This window comes from Heteronotia binoei, chromosome 16 (assembly GCF_032191835.1).
Source record: "Heteronotia binoei isolate CCM8104 ecotype False Entrance Well chromosome 16, APGP_CSIRO_Hbin_v1, whole genome shotgun sequence".
Classification (NCBI taxonomy): Eukaryota; Metazoa; Chordata; class Lepidosauria; order Squamata; family Gekkonidae; genus Heteronotia; species Heteronotia binoei.
In genome coordinates this window covers 47,370,804-47,397,408 of record NC_083238.1, presented here as the reverse complement: position 1 = coordinate 47,397,408, position 26,605 = coordinate 47,370,804, and the positions used below count along the sequence as shown (strand labels likewise).

At 48.7% G+C, this 26,605-nt stretch overlaps 1 long non-coding RNA gene across 1 annotated transcript in view; it reads left to right on the top strand.

Annotated features, from left to right (window-relative positions):
• Positions 1–11,056, top strand: part of LOC132585149 (uncharacterized) — a 35,938-nt gene extending 24,882 nt beyond the window's left edge. The window contains exon 3 of the long non-coding RNA XR_009556298.1: positions 10,597–11,056. This is a non-coding gene — a long non-coding RNA (uncharacterized LOC132585149). The remainder of the gene's footprint in view (positions 1–10,596) is intronic.
• Positions 11,057–26,605: the final 15,549 nt, after the last annotated feature.

The following is a 26,605-nucleotide window of genomic DNA, read 5'->3' as shown; positions in this document are numbered from 1 at the left end:
GAGACTGTGTGCTGGCCAGGAGCTTTCCCCACCCTCTCTGAGGGGGAGGGTTTCGGGCCAGTGCGCAGTCTCAGTATCACTCCCTAAGCATACTGATTGTAGAAGGTTGCAATGGGACAAGTTGAATCAGCCATGTTGCGGGGGCTGGCATGGGGTGTGCCACAAGGTTCTGTTGCTCTCTCCTAGGTCAGGGTTTCCCAAACTTTCCCCCCCTGTGGCCTGTTTTTTTCTCTGTGGTCCGGGTGGAGGATGCTCAGGGAGCGATACAGAGACTGTGTGCTGGCCAGGAGCTTTCCCCACCCCTCTGAGGGGGAGGGTTTCGGGCCAGTGCGCAGTCTCAGTATCACTCCCTAAGCATCCTCCAGGCAGAGGATGCTCAGGGAGCGATACAGAGACTGTGCGCTGGCCAGGAGCTTGCCCCTCCCTCTCTGAAATTTCCAAACATCAGAGAAGGATGGGGGAGTGCTTCTGGCCTGTGTGCAGTCTCTGTAGCGCTCTCTGAGCGTCCTCTGCCTGGAGGACGCTCAGAGTGCTACAGTCATCGTGGACGTGGGGGGCAGGGGCTGGAGTGCAGCGTCGTATTGTGGCACCGAAGATAAATATAGAGGGGAGAGGGGCTGGGGCAGTTGGGCTGCCCCTGGTGACCCAGCATTGAGGCTTGTGTGACTCAGTACAGGGTCGCGACCCTGCAAATGGGAAACGCTGTCCTAGGTTGTTTAGTATCCATTTAAGGCCCCTAAATGAGATTTTCTGATGTTTTGGAGTTGGTTGTCATCAAAAGGCTGATGACACTCAGCTATATATCACTTTGAGTAAACCTCCAGCTGCGACTGTCTCTGTCCCGGACTGGTGTATGGACTCAGGGTTTCATTGGCTGTGGAGAATGAACAAGTGGAAACCAGGCAAGATGGAGGACTGCTGTTTTAAATGGGACTTTCCTCCTTACTGAACAACTCTCACTGAAAAGCTCTGTGAAGAGTCTGCAAGTCTTGTTGGATCCTGCTTTCTCCTGCTGGAGGAATAGATCACAATGACAGTGGATAATGCCTTTTTTACAGCTTCATTTAATTAGGAGCCTGGCTCGCTGTTGACACCTGATTTGGCTGTGCTGATTCTTGCTTCAGTAACCTTGAGTCTAGAGTCCTGTTATACGCTGGAAGACAATTGGGAACTGCCACAGGGCCAAAATGCAGTTGCCCATCTGTTATGCGGGGCTACCCCTCAGAATCATATTACTCCTCACTCTTCAGCAGCAGCTTATTCTCTTCTTGGTCCAGTTCAAGGTGATGCTGATGCTCACCTTTACAGACCTTCATGGTGTGGGGTCCACACAGGGCTGCCAGATCCTACTTTGCAGATGGTGGGGTAATCCTGGGTAGTTTGGTGTAGTGGTTAAGTGCACGGACTCATATCTGAGAGAAGTGGGTTTGATTCCCCACTCCTTCACTTGCAACTGCAGGAATGGCCTTGGGTCAACCATAGCTCTCTTAGGAGTTGTCCTTGAAAGGGCAGCTTCTGGGAGAGCTCTCTCAGCCCCACCTACCTCACAGGGTGTTTGTTGTGGGGGAGGAAGGTAAAGGAGATTGTAAGTTGCTCTGAGATTCAGAGTGAAGGGCAGGATATAAATCCAATATCATCATAATCTTCTTCTTCTTCTTCTTCTTCTTCTTCTTCTTCTTATTATTATTATTATTATTATTATTATTATTATTATTATTATTTTCTAGGATCTTCTGGCATGCAGCCAAGTGACATCACCTGGAAGGGATGTAATCACATCATGACATGGGGTGATGCTCTAGTTTCGGACAAAATTCTATGGTTTGTTTTTATCATAGAGTTTTGCCTCCAAACTAGAACATCACCACACAATGTCAGTGATATGACGACATCGCTTCCAGGTGACATCATCATGTCACTTTCAGGCCAGTTGGAGGCGGGATCTCCCCCAGGAAACATCTCACAAAAGCAGGGGTTTCTCCGCCCCTGGCGGGGGTTTGGCAACCCTAGGGCCACTTATCTGAAGGATGACCTGTGGTGGCATGATTCTGTGGGAGGGACGGTGGCTCAGTGGTAGAGCATCTGCTTGGGAAGCAGAAGGTCCCAGGTTCAATCCCCGGCATCTCCAAAAAAGGGTCCAGGCAAATAGGTGTGAAAAACCTCAGCTTGAGACCCTGGAGAGCCGCTGCCAGTCTGAGAAGACAATACTGACTTTGATGGACCAAGGGTCTGATTCAGTATAAGGCAGCTTCATATGTTCATATGTGCAGCTTGAAGCTTTATTGGATGTGGCTCCCTGGAAAAAAATCCAAGCTCGGGGTTTTTTGAGTGGCTGCCCCATGCCTGTGGAACAGTTCCCTGGAAGAGGCCAGAAGGATTCTGCAGAAGAGTTCTGTTTTTCAGCCTTTCCAGAAAACCTGAGTTAGTTAAAGGAGGCGGGAAGCGATTAGCACTGAGTCATAGGTGCCCCGTAAAGTAGCAAAACGAATTAATGCTTTCATCGCTGGAGTTCTCTGGAGAAGAAGAAACGGAGCGGAGGGAAGGGAGAGAATGGGATTTGTTCCTGGAATCATCTCCCCCCCTCAAAGTCTCAAGATGTAGGCCTACGGAGGGAAAAAGCAGCTGTTGCAGTACTGAGACATTTTTTGTTGTTCAGTCGCACAGTCGAGTCCGACTCTTTGCAACTCCATGGACAAAGTCACGCCAGGTCCTCCTGTCTTCCACCATCCCACCATCCTCCGAAGTCTGTTCAAATTCGTGTTTGTTACATCAGTAACACTGTCCAGCCGTCTCATCTTTTGCCGTCCCCTTCTTCTTTTGCTTTCTGTCTTTCCTAGCATCAGGATCTTCTTCAGTGAGTGCTCCCTTCTCATTTGGTGGCCAAAGTATTTGAGCTTCAGCTCTGGCATCTTACCTTCCACGGAACAGTCTGGGTTGATTTCCCTTAGGACTGACTGATTTGATCTTCTAGCAGTCCAAGGGACTCTCAAGAGTCTTCTCCAGCACCACATCTCAAAAGCCATCTATTCTTCTGCGCTTGGCCTTCCTTATAGTCCAGCTCTCACCACCATACATTACTACTGGGAATACCATCGCTTTGACTATATGGACTTTTGTTGGCAGGGTGATGTCTCTACTTTTTATTATACGGCCCAGGTTCACCATAGCTGTCCTCTCAAGGAGCGAACGTCTTTTAATTTCATGGCTACAGTCACCATCAGCGAAGTATTAATGGACAGGAAAGGAGAACTGCAGGGTTCTTTAAATCTCTCTTCATGTGAAGCAAGTTCGGAGAGAGAGATGTAAAATTAGATTAGCAGAAGCAGCAAGGGAGAGCGATGGCAATGATGGATGGGGCTTTGAAGCTGTGATATTGTAGCCTGGCCGTCTTCAGCTCAGGTTTCAGGTAGATCAGGGGGGCTCACCTGCTGTCATCCACCTGTGGATATTTATTTGTATTCAGTGGACACTGAGGGCTGCTTGGTCTGGGGGTTTATAGAGGCTAAATTCAAGGCCTGTGTTTTTTAATTTGTATTTTAAGTGCGGCGTACAATAAGTTGATTTATTTTAATTTATTTTTAACATTGCTGTTACTCAGGGCTTTTTTATTTTTTAGTGGGAAAGCGCAGGAACACAGTTCCAGCTGGCTTGGTGCCAGGGGTGTGTGGCCTAATAGGCAAATAAGTTCCTGCTAGGCTTTTTTCTACAAAAAAAAAACCTGTTCAACTTTTGTGGTACCTAATTCAGTTTGGGGGTTGGGGTTATATTTCCTTTTGGATTATATTGGCCTCATCTGCTGGGAGAAGAACTCCTCCCAGAGAGCCAGTGCGGCTTCAGAGCTAACAGGAGCACCACCGACATGGTATTCGTTCTCAGGCAGCTCCAAGAGAAATGCAGGGAACAGAATAAGGGTCTGTATGTGACTTTTGTCGACCTTACCAAAGCTTTCGATACCGTTAGCAGGAAAGGCCTGTGGCAAATCTTGGAACGTTTAGGATGTCCCCCAAGGTTCCTCAGCATGATCATCCAGCTACACGAAGACCAGCGAGGCCAAGTCAGACACTGCAACGACCTCTCGGAGCCCTTCCCAATAGGCACAGGTGTAAAGCAAGGCTGCGTTCTTGCGCCAACTCTCTTTACGATCTTCTTTAGCATGATGCTTCAAAGAGCCGCAGTAGATCTAGATGAGGACGATGGTGTCTACATCCGCTATCGCACCGATGGCAGCCTGTTCAACCTGAGGCGACTAAAGGCACACTCCAAGACAATGGAAAAACTCATCCGAGAGCTACTGTTTGCTGATGATGCTGCACTCGTCTCCCACTCGGTATCAGCTCTGCAGCATATGACGTCCTGCTTTGCAGAGGCTGCCAAGCTATTCGGCCTAGAAGTTAGTCTGAAGAAGACAGAAGTTCTCCACCAGCCTGCACCCCAGGAAGATTATCACCCTCCCTGCATCACTGTGGGTGAATTAGTTCTGAAGACAGTCCAGCAGTTCAGCTACCTGGGGTGCATCATCTCCTCAGATGCCAAGATCGACAAGGAGATTGACAACAGGCTGGCAAAGGCAAACCGTGCATTTGGCCGACTGCACAAAAGAGTGTGGAGCAACAAGCATCTGAAAAAAGGCACAAAGATCAATGTTTACAAAGCGGTTGTGATGACAACCCTCATCTATGGCTCCGAATCGTGGGTTTTATACCGTCATCACCTGCGACTCCTTGAGCGCTTTCATCAGCGCTGCCTTCGCACCATCCTCAACATCCACTGGAGTGACTTTGTGACCAACACTGAAGTCCTCAAGCGGGCAGAGGTTACCAGCATCGAGGCACTGCTGTTGAAGACGCAGCTGCGCTGGGCAGGGCATATTTCTAGGATGGAAAACCACCGCCTTCCCAAGATTGCCCTGTATGGCGAACTCTCCACCGGCCATCGAAATAGAGGGGCACCAAAGAAGAGGTACAAGGACTCCTTGAAGAAATCCCTTAGCACCTGTCACATCAACCATCACCAGTGGTCTGACCTAGCCTCAGATCGCAAAGCATGGAGGCACACCATCCACCAGGCTGTCTCTTCCTTTGAGAACGCACGCATAGCTGGTCTTGAGGACAAAAGGAGATTGAGGAAGAATCGCACTGCTACAGCACCAACCCCAAATCAGACTTTTCCCTGCAGCCACTGTGGCCGGACCTGCCTGTCCCGCATTGGTCTTGTCAGCCACCAGCGAGCCTACTGCAAACGTGGACTATTGCACCCTTCTTAAATCTTCGTTCGCGAAGCCAAGCCGAGAGAGAGAGAGAGCTGGGTCACAAGCCCCTGAAGAGCTGTTGGTTTTTTAAATTGCTTTGGGGAAGAACCTGCAGCTGGTGTGCCTGTACAGAGAGCATGTGTACCATGTAGCCTCTGCACACATAACTGAGAAGAGAAGCACAACATAGCAGTGCCACTCAGTGGTAGGGTTGCCAATCACCAGTTGGCCTTGAGCCTTTTGGAGTTTAGTGCCATTTTGAAATCTTACTGGAGACTTTCTGTCCCATTGGTCCATTGGGAATTCTATGTGCAGTCTTTGGGCACACTGAAAAAGAATCTTGTGAGTTTTGCAGCTTTTTGCAACTTATTGATGCATCAGAGAAGAAGAAGAAGAACTGCAGATTTATACCCCGCCCTTTTCTCAGAGACTCAGAGCGGCTTACAATCTCCCATGTCTTCTCCCCCCACAAGAGACACTTTGATATTTTTTCTGAGCTTTTGCCTTTGGTTGTGATATGTGGTTGGAGCACCGTATGCTAGAAGAGGATTCGAAGCAGGAATAATCAAGTTGACCTCCTGTTCTTTGGGACTCCCTTGATGGAATTGTGAAACTTTTGGGGAATTGTTATTGCTAGTTAGTCTTCTATTGAACTTATTTGTATGATTTTGTTTCAATACATTCTTAGTTATTTGGTCACTATAACTTCGGTTGTGCTGTCTTAATCACCAGTTGGGGGCAGGGGATCCCTTGGTTTAGAAGTCCTCCCCACACTTCAGGATTATCAGAAAGTGTGCGGGGTGGTTGTCCTCTGAGCACTCCATTATATCCTATGGAGACCGGTACCAATAGAGTACAGGGCTGCCAAGTCCCAAGCTTCCCAGAGCGGGGGAGTTTTGCACGGTGTGAAGCCCATGCGTGGTGTGATGGCATCACCCAGAAGTGACATCATCAAAATGGCGGCGCCCCCATGCGGGGCCGCTCTAGGCATTTCCAAGGAAACTCTATGGTTTTCCTGGATGCTCTAGCCATTTGGGAGTTAAAAATTATATGGTACGTATTGTACCATAGAGTTTTCCATCCCAAATGGCTAGAGCGTCCGGGAAAACCATAAAGTTTTCCCAGAAACGCCTAGAGCAACCCCCCACAGGCACCACTATTTTGATGACGTCACTTCTGGGTGACATCATTGCGCCAGCAATGTAGGGGGAGGTTCCCCCCACCGGCCCAATGCGGATTCCCCACCTGGACCAGGGGCTTGTCAGCCCTTTTAGGGTATAATGGAGAATCAATCCAGTACTGGTTTCTTAATTTAAAACAAGGTGCTCTGTGCAGCTTGTGAGAGAATGTGGTAACCGTTAGACTAGGCCCCGCTGCTGCGCTGAAGCTCAGAAGGAGCACTCGGCTAAGTGAAGGTAGGGACGGCTGCCTGACCAGTCCAGCCGTCCTAAACCAGACCCAACAGGTGTTCCTCTTCTGTATCCGGAAAGACTCTGCGGTCACAGTGGGGGAAAATGCAGAAAAGGAGATTTCCCCAGAGCCCATGTTGATGGGATTAAAACCACCATATTTTTCAGAAGGGAAAAGACGATTCTTAGCTTGTCTCTGCAGAAAAGACAAGACAGATCAACTTAATTATAGCAATAACAATGGGTGGGAAAGTTCAATGCAAATGCAGTAAAGTCAAGGTAGAGTTTATTAAAGAAAGAATTGAGGATTCAAGAGTGTCAAGTAAAGAGGGGGTGGGAGAAATCGTCAGTTTGGCACATTCAGTGAATATATCAGATGAGGCCTGCATGGTCAGGAGTGGGTTGGGGAAGCTATCTCAAGAGAGCCAGTTTAGTGTAGTGGTTAAGTGTGCGGACTCTTATCTGGGAGAACCGGGTTTGATTCCCCACTTCTCCTCTTGCACCTTCTGGAATGACCTTGGGTCAGCCATAGCTATTGCAGGAGCTATGAGAGGGCAGCTGCTGTGAGAGCCCTCTCAGCCCCACCCACCTCACAGAGTGGGAGGGTGAAGATATAGGAGATTGTAAGCCGCTCTGAGTCTCTGATTCAGGGAGAAGGGCGGGGTATAAATCTGCAATTCTTCTTCTATCTCTGATTTCAGTGAGTGAGGATCAAAGAATCAGTCTCAGAGCATCTTACAATCTCCTTTATCTTCCTCCTCTACAACAGACACCCTGTGAGGTGGGTGCAGTTGAGAGAGTTCTGACAGAAGCTGCTCTTTCAAGGACAGCTCTGCAAGAGCTATGGCTGACCCAAGGCCATTCCAGCAGCTGCAAGTGGAAGAGTGGGGAATCAAATCCGGTTCTCCCAGATAAGAGTCTGCGCACTTAACCACTACACCAAACGGGCTCTCTGTAGGGACTATAGAGACTCAGGTGATGTCTCCTAGGTTGTTCTGAAGCACCTACGGCTGCCAACCTCCAGGTGTGGGCTGGAGGTCTGGAATTAATCTCCAGACCACATGAATCTCTTATTGGTTTGATATTTATTTATTTAGAAGACTTATTTCCCTTCTCCTGGAGAAAATGGCTGCTTGAGAAAGTGGACTGCATTATTATACCCTCCCTTTCTCACACTAAACCTCACTGTCCCCAGGCTCCGCCCATTTCTGAAACCTGAGCTGGTGACCCTAGCAAACCCCTCCTGCTCCAATAAGACGGAAGAGAGCCAGGGCTGGCTCTTCAGGTAACAGGAAACATAGCAGTGGTCACCATGGAGCCCCTGAGCGCCCTGCTGGAGATCATTGTCTTAGTCTAATGCAGGGGTGGCCAAACTTGCTTAACGTAAGAGGCATATCGAATAAATGTCAGATGTCTGAGAGAGAGGAAGGAAGGAAGACAGAGGAGAGGGGAGGGGGAGGGGAGGGGGAGGGGAGGGAGAAGTAGAAAGAAAGCAACTTTAACTTCAAATGCATTTTCCAACCTGCCAGCAGGCTTGGCTTGGAGGAGTGATTTAGAGAGAGAAATGCCTTCTCCAAGCAAGCTGACAGGGTGATGGGGGTGTTGAGATATGTGTGAAAGATTCACACATGGCTTCCAAGCTGCAGTTTGGCCACCTCGGGTCTAAGGCATGAATCCCAAGACTCTGTTTTTAAAAAAAATATATTTTGTCATACTCATTATGGGCAGCATGATCAATTCAGGGCACTCATTCCTGCTCACTCTTTCCAGCTTTGTGTCTTTGACGTGTCTACCAGCCAGAGCCACTTAACTGTCTGGATAGACAGTGTTTAGTAAGTCAGAGCTATGGGTGAGCCTGATGAATAATCACGCATGGTCTAGCACACAAAGAGAGGGTGGGTGGAGCTTTCCAAAATGCCTCCTCTGCTGGACGGACTGATGAGCGGTTCTGTTCACATACTCCTCATCAGGCGACTGCTTCATCTGTCACCTACAATGAGCTCTGAATTTGTCATGCAGAAAACCAGCGTCCTCTTTTGTCACACCAACGAATTCTAAGGGCCCAACTTTGACAGGTGACCATCGATTAAGATGGCTTCCAATCTCTGTCCTACATCCTTTAGATGGAATCATAGAGTTGGAAGGGAACTCTGGGGTCATCTAGTCCAACCCCCTGCACAATGCAGGACATTCACAAATACCTCCCCTCCCACAGACCCAGTGACTCCTGCTCCATGCCCATAAGATGGCGGAAAACCTCCAGGACCCCTGAGCAAACTAGCCTGGGGAAAACTGCTTCCTGACCCCAGAAGTGGTAATCAGCATTTCCCTGGGTATGTAAGAAAGGGTCACGAGAACTAAGCACTGATGCAGCCCTTCCTGCTCTCCCTCTAATAAACTGTCTGTGTTCACGGGATCAGCATTGCTGTCAGATGACCATCCAGCCTCTGTTGAAAACCTCCAAAGAAGGAAAGCTCACCACCTCCATCCTTGTGGCCTTGTATTTATATGTTTGTTTGTTTATCTCATTGTTGTTCATATCTCAAAGCTCCATGGCGCAGAGTGTTAAAGCTGCAGTACTGCAGTCCTAAGCTCTGCTCACGGCCTGAGTTCTATCCCCTGCGGAAGCTGGGTTTTCAGGTACCCGGCTCAAGGTTGACTCAGCCTTCCATCCTTCCGAGGTCGGTCAAATGAGTACCCAGCTTACTGTGGGGGGAAACGTAGATGACTGGGGAAGGCAACGGCAAGCCACCCCGTAAAAAGTCTGCTGTGAAAATGTTGTGAAAGCAACATCACCCCAAAGTCAGAAATGACTGGTGCTTGCACAGGGGACCTTTCCTTTCCTTGTTTGTTACATATTTTATCTTGCTTTCCTCCAAGGAGTTTGAGGTTTCCCTTGCCTCCGTTTCATGCTCACAATGACCCTGTGACGTAGGTTAGGCTGAGAAGAGGGTTGTCAGGTTCTCCCCTAGCTCCCAGTGTGGGATGGGGGGTAGGTTTGCCAGTTCCAGGTTGAGAAACTCCTGGACAATGTTCCCTCTCAGCTGCAGAGTCTTGTGAGCAAAAATTCTACTTTGTGAGCTCCTGGCATTAAAGTTGTCAGCTGCTGCATAGATTAGTGTGCTCTGGGGTCATCCTTCCTTAGCTAAGACAAAAAAATGTGAGTTGGAGGCTAAAAATCTGTGAGCTAGCTCACGCCAACTCAGTTTAGAGGGAACACTGCTCCTGGAGATCTGTGGCAGTGATGCTCTGTATTCTTGGTGCTTGGGGGGAGAGTCAACAGGGGGAGGGCTTCTAGTGTCGTGGCCCCACTGGTGGACCTCCTGATGGCACTTGGGGTTTTTTTTGCCACTGTGTGACACAAAGTGTTGGACTGGATGGGCCACTGGCCTGATCCAACATGGCTTCTCTTGTGTTCTTATGTTGATGGAGCCTAGAGAAGACAGGGACATCAGTGGGGCAGAATGCCCTAGAGCCCACCCTCCAACGCATCCATGTCTCTCCAGGGCAGGGGTGGAATTCTAGCTGGAGCTCCTTTGCATATTAGGCGACACACCCCTGATGTAGCCAATCCTCCAAGAGCTTACAAGGCTCTTTTTTGTAAGCTCTTGGCGGATTGGCTACATCAGGGGTGTGTGGCCTAATATGCAAAGGAGCTCCTGCTAGAATTCCACCCCCACTCCAGGGGAACTGATCTCTGTAGTCTGGAGATGAGCTGCAATTCCAGGGGATCCCCAGCTCCCACCTGGAGGCTGACGTGGTCCCTACCTGAGAATCGTTCACCCAAGTTCACACATTGAATTTCATGTCGGCGATCTGAACAATTGCTAAGTGATATTGAGACGTCTGTTGGAAACAGGAAAACATAACACATAGGAGTGAATGGAGGAGGGAACTTTTCTCTATGATGACTCATCCCGATATTTTCTGTCTTGCCAGATGACAATAGAAAGGCACTTGCAGGCCAGAGAAGAAAGAATATCCACCTGTGTGGCTTGGAAAAGGCGAAGGAAACTTAGTAGAGTCTGTTAAGGTCGGCATGCTGTATCCAGTAGGTCTTTCACTTCATTCAGACTAATACAAGAGGCCTCTTTGAAAAATTAATGAACATCCTGTTGCTGAAGAGATCACTTTTCCAAACAAGGTTTTTTTGTTTTTTGTTTTAAACCCAACAGATTACAAAGGGATATTGTTAAGGTTGTTAGGAGCATTGGATTCGGAGAAGGTTTCCGGTTAGTGGCTCGAATAAATCCAGCCTGCTAATGACCTGTGTAATTATGGAATTTCATATGCAGCCTGCGCCCAACTGCATAGGGTTCTGTGGTAGGGCTAGGATAAAAGAGCACCAATGTAAAACATCATCAAATCACAAAAGGTAGAAATAAAATACTGCATGCTATCTCAAAATGATTGTTAAACCCAATCAAATGGTAACACAAGTGACTAACATCACGTTAATTCTTGCCATACCCATTATGAGGTATGGGGGTGGCGGTGAAAGTTGGACAATGAAGGTGTGGACAGGAAGAAAATTGATTCATTTGAAATTTGTTTGTTTGTTTATTTTATTGGATTTACCGTATATCCCGCCCTCTCTGCCAAACCAAGTTCAGGGCAGCTCACAACAATAAAACATTTACAGTTCTGAACTTTAACAGACTGTGAACACTAGGACACTTGGGAAGAAATAAATTCATAAGGTTGTCATACGTTAGGGTTGCCAAGTCCAATTCAAGAAATATCTGGGAACTTTGGGGGTGGAGCCAGGAGGCTTTGGGGATGGAGCCAGGAGACATGAGGGTGGAGGCAGAAGCAAGGTTGTGACAAGCATAATTGAACTCCAAAGGGAGTTCTGGCCATCACATTTAAAGGGACCATGCTCCTTTTAAATACCTTCTCTCCATTGGAAATAATGAAGGATAGGGACACCTTCTTTTGGGGCACATAGAATTGGACCCCTCAGTCCAATCTTTTGGAAACTTGGAGGGTATTTTGGGGAGAGGCACCAGATGCTATGCTACAAATTTGGCGCCTCTACCTCAAAAAACAGGGGCCCTCAGAGCCCCAGATACCTGTGGATCAATTCTCCATTATTCCCTATGGAAATCGGTCTCCACAGGGAATAATGAGTGCTCAGCAGACATCCCCCTCCCCCACTTTCTGATGACCCTGAAGTGGTGGGAGGGCCTCCAAACTGGGAGATCCCCTGCCCCCACCTGGGGATTGGCAACCCTACCATACGTTGGAAGTGACTTGGTGGCAATTAACACACACACACACACACAAACACAGAGGCTACTATGAAAAGTTGGGAGGAAGAAGAGAGCAATCACACCAACAGCTCAGCAAAAATCAATTGCGATGCTCAGGGAAATAAAAACCATTCAGACTTTTTGTCTGAAAATGAAACAACTATTGCAAAAAAAAAGAAAGAAAAGCTCTTTCTCTGGAAACCAGATGGAGAAGTTAGACTTTCTCCAGAAGGCATAAGTGGAAATAAAGTGGTCCTTTTGCAGTGCCATCCTATGCAGAGTTACTCCAGTTTAACCCCAATGAAACCGATGGGCTTAGGCTGGAGTAACTCTACAAAGGATTGCTCTGTCAGTTCCCTGGTCTCAAATGATTTAAGTCTTCTAAAAATAATAACCAGCGCTTTGAATTATGCCAGGAAAAGAATATATAATCAGTCTTTTAGTATTAGAAAGATATGTCCCCGGCAATTTATACCTGTCAGTCGGCCTGCCCATTCATTCTGAACTAACTGAAGTTTTCGACAGTTCTCAAAAGTATTTCATGGAACGCACTGCAATAGTCCAGTCTAGGTGGCTGGGGAAATGGTATTTATTTCTTTATTCCATTAGACTTATATCCCACTGTGGCCCACAGGTGGCTCAGGGCGGTTACAGCATAAAGGAAAATATAACAAACATTAAAGCATATAATCTATAAAGCAGTTTTGAAACAGAACAAGATGCAGTCACCACCCAAAATGCTTTTTGAATATCTTGCATGTGCAGAAACAGCTTTTTAGTTTTCACCCTCTTTTTGATTTTTCTAACATCTGCATCTGGGATGCAAAATCTATTAGTGATCCCCAAGCAGAGGCAGGCAAGATTGAAGTTAACTAGCGAGAGAGCCTTCTCGAGAGCCAGTTTGGTGTAGTGGTTAAGTGCGCAGACTCTTATCTGGGAGAACCGGGTTTGATTCCCCACTCCTTTGCTTGCACCTGCTGGAATGGCCTTGGGTCAGCCATAGCTCTTGCAGAGCTGTTCTTGAAAGAGCAGCTTCTGTCAGAGCTCTCTCAGCTGCACCCACCTCACAGAGTGTCCGTTGTAGGGGGAGAAGAAAAAGGAGATTATAAGCCGCTCTGAGTCTGTGATTCAGAGAGAAGGAAAGGTCCCTTGTGCAAGCACCAGTTTCCGACTCTGGGGTGACGTTGTTTTTCATGTTTTCACAGCAGACTTTTAACGGGGTGGTTTGTCATTGCCTTCCCCAGTCTTTTACACTTTCCCCCCAGCAAGCTGGGAACTCATTTTACTGACTTCGGTAGGATGGAAGGCTGAGTCAACCTTGGGCCGGCTACTTGAATCCAGCTTCTGCTGGAATTGAACTCAGGTCGTGAGCAGAGAGTTCAGATCACAGTACTGCAGTACTGCTGCTTTCCCACTCTACGCCATGGGGCCTCTTTAGAGAGAAGGGCGGGGTATAAATCTGCAATTCTTTTTTTTCTTGCTGCCCCCTATCGGTGCAATCAGCTGCCGGAAGAAGTTAGGGCCTTGTGGGACCATGCCCAGTTCTGAAAGGCCTGTAAGACGACACTATTCCGGCTGGCCTTTAATTGATCCGGACTGACTGATATGGTAATAGGGAATGTCCCCTGAAATATACTGAACGCCATCTGAAATGAAACAATATCAAATGATATTAGCACCAGACTGTTTTAACAGTTTTAATTGTTTAATTTTAACTTAGGGTGTAAGTAATACGAGTGCATTGTTTGATTTTACGGGTTGTGAGCTGCTTTGGCAGGGAGGGCAGGATATAAATCCAATAAACCTTCAACCATCTGTGTCCTCCAGAAGCCCAGCCACTGCACATATCAAGAATGTACCCTGCCTGTTATGGTTCCTGTATGCATCATCACCATGTTGTTTGAAGAGGGATGTGAATCTATTGCATGCATGTACAAAAGTGGTACACACAGGACTTCTCTTTTTTGGGTAGCAGGAACTCCTTTGCATATTATACGCCATGCACCCCTGATGTAGCTAATCCTCCAAGAGCTAACGGTGGGCTCTGTACAAAGAGCCCTGCAGGCTCTTGAAGGATGGGCTATATCATGGGGGTGTGGCCTAATATGCAAAGGAGTTTCTTCTACAAAAAAAGCCCTGGGTATACACAATGAGAACCTTGGATAATCGGTTGGTCGGATCCCACGGTACTAGAGCAGAATGTGCATGCAAAATGACTATGCTGACTGACCCTGTTCAGATAGGAGACCATGGCTATCAGCAGGATCTCTTGGTATGCATGGACATAACATTTGAAAAAGGCTACTGATCCATGCACACCCTCGCCACCAGGTCCATTACTTGCTTCATTGTCTTTATCTTTGAGTTGCACCTGTTACTACTCTTCTTCCAGTGTAAAACTTCAGATTCTACATAGCCAGTTTGCTAAGCAAGAGGAGGAGGAGAAGAAGAGGAGGAGGAGATGGATTTATATCCCACCCTTCACTTGGAGTGTCAAAGCTGCTTACAATCTCCTTCCCTTCCTCTCCCCACAACAGGCGCTGTGTGAGGCACATGGGGCTGAGAGAGCTCTGTGAGAACTGTGATAGACCCAGGGTCACTCAGTTGGCTTCATGTGGAGGAGCAGAGAATCAAACCTGGTTCTCCAAAGTAGAATCTGTCACTCTTAACCACTACACCACACTGGCTCAAAGGCTGAGCTTCCAAATCCTACACTCGCCCATGCTTAAGTTCAAAGGTACCCTGCTTGAGCAAAGCAATTGAATGAGTGGCGTCTGGTCAACCTCAGAGGTTCCCGAATGAAGTGGATTGTTTCGATTTGTTCCAGTTTTTTAAAAGGGTAAAGTTAATTTTGGTGTTTGCCGCTACTCAGACCCTGACTGGGTAGAAAGGTGGCATAAAAATGTTTTCAATAACAAATGTGAAGAGGAAGAATTGCAGATTTATACCCTGTCCTTCTCTCTGAATCAGAGTCTCAGAGCGGCTTACCATCTCCTATATCTTCTTCCCCCACAACAGACACCCTGTGAGGTGGGTGGGGCTGAGAGAGCTCTCACAGCAGCTGCCCTTTCAAGGACAACTCTTGCAAGAGCTTTGGCTGACCCAAGGCCATTCCAGCAGCAGCAAGTGGAGGAGTGGGGAATCAAACCCGGTTCTCCCAGATAAGAGTCCGCACACTTAACCACTGCACCAAACTGGCTAAAATGTGGAAGATTACCTGGCTTCTTTCGAACTTCAATTCTGATATTACTTTTCGAGAGGTGAGGTTCTTTGCAACTTTGTTCTGATAATACAAGTTGGTTGCTCTGTTTTAGCCCATTTGGCTTTTTAATGGGAGGGAGGAAGGGAGGGAAGGAAGGGAGGGAGAGAGGAAGGAAGGAAGGAAGGAAGGAAGGAAGGAAGGAAGGAAGGAAGGAAGGAAGGAAGGAAGGAAGGAAGGAAGGAAGGAAGGAAGGAAGGAAGGAAGGAAAATTTACTAAGTTATGCTTGCAACTCATGGAGGTAACCACGCTGAGCTTCTATTTATCACAAAATTAGCAAACAAACAAACCCCCAAATCCTAAGGAGGCTACCACAATGCCCTCTTTGTAGAAAACAGTAATAAAAATAGAGGAATATTTTTAGAGTTCAACTCATATGGCGGGAAAATTCCTTTGTACTTGAGATCACACCATTAACTTGCTTCCTAGAGAGAAGTTCAGAATGAATTCATCAATCTGTCGTATGCTCTTTGCTCGAACATATATATTTAAGAATGATTAATGTCATTCTCATGGGGATGCATAACCATGATTTTTAATGAGTCCTTCTAAGGTTATTTTTAGTTGCTATGTTTATTCTTCCTGATTGTGCAGATATGTTATATATATATAATGCAGATAATATTCTAATAATAGAAAAACGATCTTACAAAGAGAGAGCAAGAGAAAGGGAAAGAGAGAAGGTGTTTATTATTATAATGAAGACGGAGAGAGTAAAATTTCATCCACTTTAGCACATCATTTAATTTGACAGATGGAGGCTAATTTGTAGGAATTAGCAAAATTAAATGGAATTCAATTATAGCCTTCTGGATTCAAGTGATATATTTTCATCGCTGTGAGTAGTTAGGGGACTGATTAGAGGGGGTCCAAGGCCATTGAATTCCAATCAGGGCATTGCAAAGGAATGCCCATTTTGGGTTTGAGCTCAACTACAAGGTTTATGTTCTGTCCTTCCAGGGCCAGTTCCAGATTTTTTTTGGGGGGGGGGGTGGGGAGCTGGGCAAAAAGTTCCCAAGAGTCTCCCTTCATGACCACTCACCCTGCGTGCACATTCCGTCCACAGAAGAGCCACAGAGAGCCAATTTGGTGTAGTGGTTAAGTGTGCAGGCTCTTATCTGGGAGAACCAGGTTTGATTCCCCACTCCTCCACTTGAAGAAGAAGAAGAAGATATTGGATTTATATCCAGCCCTCCACTCCAAAGAATCTCAGAGTGGCTCACAATCTCCTTTACCTTCCTCCCCCACAACAGACACCCTGTGAGGTGGGTGGGGCTGGAGAGGGCTCTCACAGCAGCTGCCCTTTCAAGGACAACCTCTGCCGGAGCTATGGCTGACCCAAGGCCATTCCAGCAGGTACAAGTGGAGGACTGGGGAATCAAACCCGGTGCTTCCAGATAAGAATCCACACACTTAACCACTACACCAAACTGACTCTCTGTTAGAGTTAGAGAGCCCCACCCACCTCACAGGGTGCAGCTGCTAGAGTGGCCTTCGGTTAGCCATAGCTATTGCAGGAGTTGTCCTTGAGAGGGCAGCTGCTGGGACAGCCCTCTCAGCCCCATACACCTCACAGAATGTCTGTTATGGGCAGGGCTGGCCTGAAAGCGTGCTGCGCCCCAGGCAGACTTACTGCCTGTGCGCCCCCAAGCTTACCCCTCTTGTTTTTTCTGCGGCACTCCGTTTCCGCCCCCGGCACGCTCAGATGCCAGCCTCGTGCTTACCGGCTTCGGGGGGGGGGCATCAGAATAGCGCTCTCTCTCTTAATACAGAGCAGAACGAGGCTTCGCTTCCTGTTCTGGAAGGAAGGGGTGAGAGCGAAGCCTCTTCCTGCTCTGTATTAAGAGACGGGTCTATTGCGATGCCAGTCTAAGCGGGTAAGCATGAGGCTGGCGTTGCTACTCTGAGTGTGCTGGGGGTGGTGGTGGAAGGTGGGCTACCTGCTGCCCCCTCTCCACTGGTGCACTCAGAGTAGCAATGCCAGCCTCGTGTTTACCCACTTTGGCTGGCATCGCAATAGACCTGTCTCTTAATACAGAGCAGGAAGAGGCTTCGCTCTCACCCCTCCCTTCCGGAACAGGAAGGGAGGGGGAGCCAAGCCTCATTCTACTCTGTATTGAGAGAGAGAATGCTATTCTGTTGCCCCCCCCCCTGAAGCTGGTAAACTCGAGGCTGGTGTCTGAGCGTGTCGGGGGCGGAGGTAGCCTGCCCACATGGGGGAGAAGTCCCCTGCCCGCCACTGTCTAACTACCCCGGGGCAATTAGGCATTTGTCTTATGTGCCAGGGAGGGGGGAAGAGCCCAATTCAGCGCCCCCCTGCCTGGTGCCCTAGGCAAATGCCTAATTTGCCTAGTGGGCAAGCCGACTCTGGTTGTGGGGGGAGAAGATATAGGAGATTGTAAACTGCTCTGAGTCTCTGATTCAGAGAGAAGGGCGGGGTATAAATCTGCAGTCATCTTCTTCCCTGCCTTGCTTGCAGGGGCTCCTTCTGCCTGTGCTTATGGCTGTCTGCAGCACCCACAGCCCTTTCCCTGATGCCACTGGGCAGTGTGTGCAGCTGGGCACATAAATGGCAAAGCATTCACAAGCGAGCAGGAGGGGAAAGGCAAGTTAAGGGGGGGAGCAGCAGGGGGTAGGGTTGCCAAGTCTGACTCAAGAAATATCTGGGGACTTTGGGGGTGGAGCCAGGAGTCTTTGGGGGCGGATCCAGGAGCAAGGACATGGCAAGCATGATTGAACTCCAAAAGGAGTTCTGGCAACCACATTCAAAGGGACCGTGCTCCTTTTAAATGCCTTCCTTCCATAGGAAATAATGGAGGATAGGGGCACCTTCTTTGGGGGCTCACAGAATTGAATCCCCTGGTCCAAACATTTTGAAACTTGGGAAAACTTTTGGGGAGAGGCACTGGATGATATGCTGAAATTTTGGTGCTGCTACCTCAAAAAAACAACCCCTCTGGAGCCCCAGATACCACAGATCAATTCTCCATTGTACCCTATGGGAATCAGTCTCCATAGGGAATAATGGAGTGGGCAGCAGACAATTTGTCCCCCCACCCCTCTTTCTGATGACCCTGAAGCAGGGGGAGGGCCTCCAAACCGGGGGATCTCCTGTCCTCAACTGGGGATTGGCAACCCTGGCAGTGGGGCCTGCCAGAACAACATAAGAGAAGCCATGCTGGATCAGGCCAGTGGCCCATCCAGTCCAACACTCTGTGTCACACAAGTGCCACCAGGAGGTTCACAAGTGGGGCTAGAAACCCTTCCACTTTGCTCCCCACCCCCCAAGCACCAAGAATACAGGGCATCACTGCCCCAGACAGTTCCAATAATATACTGTGGCTAATAGCCACTGATGGACCTGCTCATAGATCTTTTAATAATAATATTATAATAATAATAAATTTTTATTTATATCCCGCCCTCCCCGCCGAAGCAGGCTCAGGGCGGCTTACATGACATAGTACATTGTACCGTGATACAACAATAAAATTCAAAACAATTTACAGTTAAAATACAATTACATAAAAACAGCATTTAAATTAATAATTTAAATTACAATATAACATAAAATGGTGCTACAGTCTTAATATGCATATGAACACAGTTTTTGTAGTGATGGTGCAATGGTTCCACCTTAAAAGGCCAGTTGAAAGAGGAACTGATTAAGGCTCCGTAGGGCCCGTATCTCCTCTGGCAGCTGGTTCCACCATTGGGGTGCTGTTACCGAGAAGGCCCGCTCCCTTGTCGCTTTTAGTTTGGCCTCCTTTGGCCCAGGGATTTTCAGCAGATTTTGTGAGCTAGATCTCAGTACTCTCTGGGGAACATATGGGGAGAGATAGTCTCTAAGGTAGACAGATCCTCGGCCATATACGGCATTAAAGGTAATAACCAGCCCCTTGTAACGAACTCGGTAAACAATAGGCAGCCAATGCAGTTCCCGCAGCACAGGCCGCACATGTTCTCGCCTAGGGAGTCCCATTAACAGCCTGGCTGCCGCGTTCTGCACTAGCTGCAGTTTCCGAGTTCGGCACAGGGGCAGCCCCATGTAGAGGGCATTACAGTAGTCTAACCTTGAGGTGACTGTTGCATGTATCACTGTTGCCAGGTCGTCACGCTCCAGGAAGGGAGCCAGCTGCGTCGCCCACCTAAGATGAAAAAAGGCAGATTTAGCAGTAGCTGCTATCTGGGCTTCCATTGTCAGAGAAGACTCCAGTAGCACCCCCAAGCTCTTGACCCTGCGCACTGCTTCCAGTGGTGCACCATCAAAAGCTGGTAGGGGAATTTCCCCTCCCAGACCGCCACGGCTCAGGCAAAGGACCTCTGTCTTCACTGGATTTAACTTCAACCCACTCAGCCTGAGCCAGCCTGCCATGGCTTGCAGCGCCAGGTCCAGATTTTTAGGGACATCGTCAGTCCGGCCGTCCATCAATAGATAGAGCTGGATGTCATCAGCATACTGGTGACAACCCAGCCCATATCTCCAGGCAATCTGGGCAAGGGGGCGCATGTAGATGTTAAACAACATCGGGGAGAGGACTGCTCCCTGAGGCACCCCACAATTAAGTAGGTGTCTCTGGGATAGTTCTCCCCCAATCGCCACCCTTTGTCCCTGACCCTCAAGGAAAGAGGAAAGCCACTGCAAGGCCAGCCCCTGAATCCCTGTGTCGGCGAGGCGGCGGGTCAGCAACTGGTGGTTGACCATATTGAATGTGGCCGAACACGGTCTAACAACAACAGTACTGCCAAACCACCTCGATCCAGATGCCGCTGGAGGTCATCTATGAGGGCAACAAGCACTGTCTCCGTCTCATGGCCTGGGCGGAAGCTGGACTGGACTGGATCTAAGGTGCAAGCGTCAGCCAGAAAACTCTGCAGCTGCAACGCCACTGCCCTCTCTATAATTTTGCCCAAAAAGGGCAAATTGGAGACTGGCCGGTAATGCGCCAATTCGGTCGGGTCTTTAAGGGGTGTTGGAAAAAGGTCCTCCGAGAGGGATCTATTTATGATGTCCCGTGTAATTAGCCAGGAGGGACATGGGTCCAAATCACAGGTTGTTAGATGTACAGTAGAGAGGATTCTGTCAACTTCCTCCAAGCTGAGTGTGTCGAAGCGATCCAGGGTCAAACCAGAAGACAGGCACGGAGCCTCAAGTTCACACACTGTATCTAATGTGGCGGGGAAGTCGTGGTGGAGTGACATGACCTTGTCTGCAAAAAATTTCGCAAAAGCCTCACAGCCTATCTCTAATTCCTTAACATTTGGCCTGCCTTGTGGCAGTGTTGTGAGATTCCGAATTGTCCTAAACAGTTGTGCCGGGCGCAAATTTGCAGATGCAATCTTAGCCGCAAAGTGTATTTTCTTTGCGGCTTTGACTGCCATTTCATAGGATCTCATAAACTCTCTATAAGATGTTCTAGTCGCTTCATCCCAAGTACACCGCCATTGCCTCGCTAACCATCTGAGTCCTCGTTTCCGCTGGCGCAATTCTGGGGTATACCATGGGGCCAGCTTAGAGTGAGGTTGCAGAGGGCGTCAAGGTGCGATCTCATCGATGGCTCTGGAGAGTCAGCCATGCCAGGCATCAACCAGGTCATCGAGGGAATCGCCAGGCGGCCAGGGATCCCATAGAGCCATTTGGAACCGTTCCGGGTCCATCTGACTCCGTGGGCGAGCCATAATAAGCTCGCCGCCTAAACGGGTTTGGAGTGGAGCATCCACACGAGCCTTAAGGACAAAGTGGTCCGACCATGGCACCACTTCTGCAGTTATATCATCCACCATAACCCTGGCCGCAAAGATCAAGTCTAACATGTGCCCAGCCTGGTGGGTGGGGGATGTAACAAACTGAGAGAGTCCTAGTGTCACCATGGATGACACTAGGTCCATCGCCTGACTAGAAGCCGGGTCATCAGCATGGACATTGAAGTCACCCAGGATCACCAGCCTTGGGCACTCCAATGCCCAGCCTGCTGCAGCCTCAATCAGGGACGGTAAGGCGTTGGCTGGTGCGTTAGGCGGACGGTACACCAGCCAAATCACCAACCCCTCTCCAGCCTCCAACGCCAGACTGGCACATTCAATACCCTCGATCTCTGGAGCTGGGAGAGCCCTAAAGGAGTAAGCCTCTCGTATGAATAGGGCCACTCCTCCCCCCTGCCCGCTAGTCCGCGATTGGTGAAAGACTGAGTAACCCGGGGGGAGCTGTTTGTGAGAGAGCCACAGTGTCTCTCTCCCAAACCCAGGTCTCAGTCATGCAAGCCAGGTCCATGTCCTGCTCAAGTAAAAACAGAGGTCTTATTGTTAATGGACCTGGCATTGCATAACACCAGTGACGAAGGCGAGTCATTCAACCTGGCCCCTCTACCTGTCACCCTTGGGATGGGATGCAGACTGAAGGCTGTTGAGCACTGTCTGGTCTCGGTCTCCTTCCCTTGTGTCATTGTCTGTTCCCACTGTCATACCTCCCCCTCCCCAGGAGTACTGGAATCCCTAGGCCAGTCATCTCCCAGTGATGGCTGCTTCTGTTGTAGCTGCTATAAGTACACAACTCCCACACCACACTTGGTTAACTCCCCAAGCCACTCCGCCCTGCCAGCTGCAAATTTTTCAAGTCAATCAACCCAGTTAAAACCCTACCCACAATCTCCCTTTTAAATTAATTGGCTAAAATACTTAAATTAATTCTAATGGCTAATTATTTAAATATAAATCCCACCCTAACAATAATCCACCCTTAATTAATTTGCCAAAAATATATATTATTCTGAAACCAATCAATTCAACTAATCTATGTTAATTAACAAACCCCTAAGCAGCTCAATTTATAAACTGGCAGTTTGTAAATGGTTGGAGGTAGTTGTTATCACCGAGTAAAATGCTGTTGTGCTTCTATAACATAGATGCAGATAACGTAGATGTAAAGTTCTCTTCAATTGTAATTTGTATGAAGAGCAGGGTCCCCAATTTTCTCTGATGTAGTAGTGGGATAAAATGCAGTCTCTACGATGTAATTGTGGAGTAAAATGCAGCGTTGAGTGCAGCGGTCGTACAGCAGGGTGTACAGCGGGATGTAGGTGACACATATAGAGCGGGCCTGAGGGGGAATGGCCTTGTGGGGAATGGCCTTGGCTCTGGGCCCTGGCCGCTGCCCCACCTGAGATTTTGCTGACTAGAGTTGTCAACCTCCAACTGCCACCTGGAGAGCTCCCAGTATTACAGTTGATCTCCAGACTACGGAGATCAGTTTCCCTGGAGAAAATGGCTGCTTTGGAGCGTGAAGTCTATGGCACTGTACCCTGCTGAGGCCCCTCGCCTCCCCAAACTCCATCCTCCTTAGGCTCCACCCCCCAAATATCCAGGACTTTCCCAACCCAGAGCTGGCAACTCTAAGACACTGGCCTTGTATCCTTCCTTCCTCAAATGAACAAAGCAGGGATAGGATCCTACCAGCCTGATAACGCCCATCCCAAACAGACAACAGATATCAGGACAGTTGCAGGGTGAGTACAAGAGCATGCAATTCCCACTTCCCTATAGACAAATCCAGGAGCTCCTTTGCATATTAGGCCACACCCTGCTGATGTAGCCAATCCTCCAAGAGCTTACAGTAGGCCCTATACTAAGAGTCCTGTAAGCTCTTGGGGGATTGGCTACATCAGGGTGCGTGTGGCCTGATCAGGGTTGGCTTGCCTATTAGGCAAACTAGGCATTTGCCTAGGGTGATGGGAGGGGGGCGCTGAATTGGACCCCCCTCCCGGTGCCCAAGACAAATGGCTAATTTTGCCACTGCCGCCACAACAACTGCCCGCCCCCTCCCTTTCCTTCCGCTGCGCATCACTCCGCCCTCCCTCCCACTTGATCGATCAGAGGAGCGCCACGATGAGACTCGGCGCTACCCACTTCAACGCGGCCGGCATCTGATTGTTCTTTGAAGAGAGCGCTCACTTCTGGTCCTGGAATAGAGGGGGAGAATAATAATAATAAGAGTTGCAGATTTATACCCCGCCCTTCTCTGAATCAGAAACTCAGAGCGGCTTACAATCTCCTTTATCTTCTCCCCCCACAACAGACACCCTGTGAGAGGACTCTCACAGCAGCTGCCCTTTCAAGGACAACCTTTGCCAGAGCTATGGCTGACCCAAGGCCATTCCAGCAGCTGCAAGTGGAGGAGTGGGGAATCAAACCTGGTTCTCCCAGATAAGAATCCAAACACTTAACCACTACACCAAACTGGCTCTCAGCCTCCTCCAGCGCTCTCTTCAAAAAACAATCAGATTACGGCCGTGTTGAAGTGGTAGGGCTGAGCCTTGTCGCGGCGCTCCTCTGATTGATCGAGTAGGGGGGTGATGGAGTGCGGTGCCGCGTTGCAGTGTGGCATAGTGAAGGGAGGGAGGGCAGCAGGTGGCGATGGGCAGGGAGCCTGCATGGGGCACCACGTCCCCTAGGGCCGGTACTGGGCCTGATACGCAAAGGAGTTCCTGCTACAAAAAAAGTCCTGATCCATATTCACTTTCACCTTACGACCCGTAACGTTAGGTTCGCGGGGTTGCCTGACAAACAGGCATTGTTGCCGCTCTGACAACTCTGTCCCTGAAAACGAGGAGAAATTCCACCAAAACAGTTGGAGGAGATGCAATGAAAAGGTTTTTTTGTTTAGTGTTGGTTCTTGACACTTAGGATCATGTTTGAACGGTTCACGGTAGTCTATTAAATGCAAAGCTTTGTATCGCTTGTCAAATATGCATTATTTAAATCTTCTTGCCAAGCTGGGGAGAACACAGTTGCTGATAAAATATAAATTAGATTTCTGGAGCTGTGATGCTGTCGAAAAAAAATAAAATCGTGTCGCATTAGCAAGCGGTTTGGACTGCAGATGTATCCTAACATTTTAGGATATGAAAAGGTTTAAGCATCATAGAGAAATCTGGAGACATCTGGAGAAATCTGGATAAAGAGGCTTTTTAATAAAAGTTGACCTTTGCAAACATTTGTTTTGATTTCCACACCGTAAGATCTGAACTGGATTGGGAGTGGTCCAGCATTTGAAGGAATGACTCCAATGGTTCATTCTTTATGACTGACATAATCCAGAGCAGGGGTGCCAGTGCTGGATTAAACCCTGTGGAGGCCCCTAGACAGTCAAAATCTTGGGGGGGGGGGCTCACAAATTATCTCAGAGTCCGAGTGCCCGCCCCACCACCTGCGGTCCCCGCTGCAGCCTGCAGGCACTTTCTCAAAAGCCCTTTTTACTAAGCTGCGGGGGAGAGGCAGTGAGAGGCAAATTTGGTGACAACGCCAGCAGCGGCCGCACCAGGCAAGTTGGGCAAAGAGCAGCTCAGTTGCTGGCTGTGTGTGCAGGCTGGGAGTGCTGCAAGCAGTGGGAAAACTGTGTGTGTGTGTGGGGGGAAGCCAGCCTGGGGCCCCTAAAGGCATGGGGGCCCATAGGCCAGTGCCTTCTTGGCCTAATTGTTAATCTGGCTCTGGGGGTGGCCAAACTTGCTTCATGTAAGAGCCACATAGAATAAATATCGGCTGTTTGAGAGAAGCGAGACAAGGAAGGAAGGAAGGAAGGAAGGAAGGAAGGAAGGAAGGAAGGAAGGAAGGAAGGAAGGAAGGAAGGAAGGAAGGAAGGAAGGAATAAATGGGGAGGGAGGTGGGAGGGAGAGGCAGAAAGAAAGCAAATGTAACTTTAAATGCATTCTCCAGGCTGCTGGCTGACTTGGCTTGGAGAAGTTATTTAAACAGACAAATGCTTTCTCCAAGGTGGCTAACAGGGTGGTGGGGGCTCTGAGAGCCACACAATAAGTGTGAAAGAGCCACAGTTTGGCCACTCCTTCTGATTCCAGAGATTACCCCAAGAGGCAAGTGTATCTGTGTAGGAGCCCTTGCACTTCGTGCTCTGCAGAGGGACCGTGGCTCAGTGGAAGGGCATCCGCCTTGCATTCAGAAGATTCTTGGTTCAATTCCCAGCATGTTCGATTAAATGAATCCAATAGCAAGAAAAAGGTAGGTGGGGCTGAGAGGGTTCTGAGAGAACCATGACTGGCCAAAGGTCACCCAGCTGGCTGCATGTGGAGGAGTGGGGAATCAAACCTGGTTCTCCAGATTATAGCCTGCTGTTCTTAAACACTTCACCAAACTGGCTCTAATGGGATGGGAAACATCTGAAATTTGCTAATTGGAGCAGGCAGTCTTGAGCTTAATAAGCCAATGGTCTGACTCTGTTGTAGAAGGCAGCTTTGTGTATATGGTCACTTTTAAATGTATATTATTGACCTAGGACTGTTTCAAAACAAGGGATGTTCATGACTTGAAAGTGTGGCATAGTGGTTACATTGCCGGCCCTGCCACTAGGACCAGTTTCCCACTCACCTTACACCGCTCTCACGTTCCTCTTCTCCGTGGGGCTTCCTTCCGATTTCACATTATCTGCCTCGGGGCTGCAGCTAGCGTCAGCTTTTTTGCGCCGCAAACAGAGACCTCTAAAAACCAGTTTCTGTTTGAGGCAAGAAAAAGCCGACGCTGGCTGTAGCCCCGGGGCAGAGAGTGTGAAATCAGAGGGAAGCCCTGCTGAGAAGAGGAACGTGAGAGCAGTGTAAGGTGAGTGGGAAATTGGTCTAGGTGATTGCCTAGGGTGCCAGCCTTCTGGGTGTGCCGAATTGGGCACCCCACCATGTGACTTGGTGACATTATCAGTGCCGAGGGGGAGGGTACTAGAAGCTAGCCTTGCCTAGGGTGCCAGATGGTCTAGGGCTAGCCCTGAGTGGTTAGAATGTTGCAGCACTAGGATCTGGGAGACCCAGGTTCAAATTCTCACTCAAATTCCCCCCTCTCCAGGTGACATCATCATGCCAGGTATGCCACACAGGGACACTCTGTTATTTGGGCAAACTCTGGTTTTGAGGGTGGGAAAAACAGAGAGTTCTGTCCAGATGCCAGAGCATCCCTGCACAACATTCCTGCCATGATGACTTCATTTCTGTGCAACATCATTGCATCGGGGATACTGTGCGGCATGCCTGCCCACCCCCGGAGTGCCCCACAAATCCCCCCACTGGATGGGCAAGGGGACCTGGCAACCCTACCCAGGGGTGTTGTAAGGATAAAAATGGAAGGAAGATAGAATGGTGTTATAAGCTGCTTTGAGATCCCCCTTAGAGATAACAGTAGGATACAAATAAAGAAATAGGGCCTGTAAGATGGAGCTGTTCCGCCAGGCCTTCGGTTGAGGCAGCGAGCGTCCTATTCCACCAACTGTTCCATCAATCGGCCTCCCTTGTTGTGACATCATGCTCTACAGCCTTGTTGTGGTGCTGAATCTGATTATTTACATCATCACTTCTTCTTGGGCCAAAAACGGTTATACTTTTGTGAAATGTGCCCTTTCCGCCAGTGATGCACTTTATTCCGTTATATTGTTCTACTGTTTTGGTT